Source organism: Penaeus monodon, chromosome 20, assembly GCF_015228065.2.
Source record: "Penaeus monodon isolate SGIC_2016 chromosome 20, NSTDA_Pmon_1, whole genome shotgun sequence".
NCBI lineage: Eukaryota > Metazoa > Arthropoda > Malacostraca > Decapoda > Penaeidae > Penaeus > Penaeus monodon.
Genome location: NC_051405.1, coordinates 38,993,002 through 38,994,501, shown reverse-complemented (window position 1 = coordinate 38,994,501; position 1,500 = coordinate 38,993,002).

Sequence of the window (1,500 nt, the reverse complement as noted above, 5' to 3'; positions counted from 1 at the left end):
AATGCAAACTGGGATGTCTGAAAGTCACTTCGCCTCAGAGTCGATGCCCAATGCCTTTCTCCGCTCCCCCTGCAATCCTCTAGCATTCACGTATATTCCTGACAATTCTCTCCCTCCCCATCCCTCTCAATCTCCCTTCCCTTTCATCTCACCCCCTCCGCTCAATCTCCCTCCTCTCCCTCCCTCCCTTTCATTCTACCTCCCTCCCTCCCTTTCTTCCTCCCTCTTTCCGTCTCCTCCTGCCCTCTCCTCCCCTTCTTCTCCCCCTCCCTTTCCCTTCTCCTCCCCATCCCCTCCCCCTCCCATCCCCTCTCCATTTTCCTTCCCCTCCCCTCCCCTTTCCTTCTCCCCCACCCCTTTCCTTCTCCCCCTCCCCTTTCCTTCTCCCCCTCCCCTCCCCTTCTCCTCCCCCTCCACATCCCCTCCCCCCCCCTTCTCCCAATGCTTTCACCAAACAAAACCATCGTTCTGAAACCCGACGACCACCAAGCTTGATTCATTGTTATTTATGATACATGATCTGATCGCACCAGTCTGTGACCTACTATGACCTTTTATATAACCTGTGACCCCTTGCTATTAGGGACACGTTGCTCGGACCATCACCCGGTGTAAACGTTGGCCTGCGAAAGGGGGGGGAGGGGAAGGGATAGAGGGGAAGTGAAGGGGGGATAAAGAAGGAAGAGGGGAAAGGAGGAGGAAAAGAGAAAGGGAGGGAAGAAATTAAGTGGAAAGGGTAGGGGAGGAAGGAAAGGGAGGGGAAAAGGAGAAGAAGGACAGGGAGAGGGCAAGCGAAGAGGGAAAAGAGAGAGGAAGAAGATAGGGGAGGGGAAATACAAGGGGGGAAGGAAAGGGAAAAGAGGAAAAAGGAAAATGGGGGAATGGAAACTGAAGATGATAAAAAGAAGAAAGGTGAAACGAGGAAAGAAAAAGTACAGTATAGAGGAAAAAAATCAATGAGGGGAAAAAATCGGTAAAAAAACAGTGAGGGGAAAACATCGGTGAGGAAAAAAAACAGTGAGGGGAAAAATCACAGATGAAAAAATCCTTGTGGGGAAAAAAAATCAGGAAAAATAGGCGAGGAAAAAAAATCTTTGTGAAAAAAAAATCAGGGAGGGGAAAAAAATCAGCGAGGAAAAAAACTCATTGAGGAAAAAAAAACTCAGTAAGGGGGAAAAATCAACGAGGGGAAAATTAGCGAGGGAAAAGAAATCGGTGATCAAAGAGTAAATCAAAGAGTAAAGGAATACGGGACAAACTGACTAAAAAATTTGACCGTAACGAAGAGAAAATTGAAAGAAAGGCCGCAGAATATTCAGAAGTTCGACGCTCACTGAAGTTATAGCGTTTCCATGTCTGAGCTCTCAAAGACGAGAGAAAAAGAAAAAAATTGAGGGCAAGAATGAGGTAGAGAGGCAAAGGGTAGGGCTCAGAGGGAGGGAGATGAGTGTGGGGTTGTGGCGATGATGGGAGAGGAGGAGAAGAATAAATGTTAGGAGG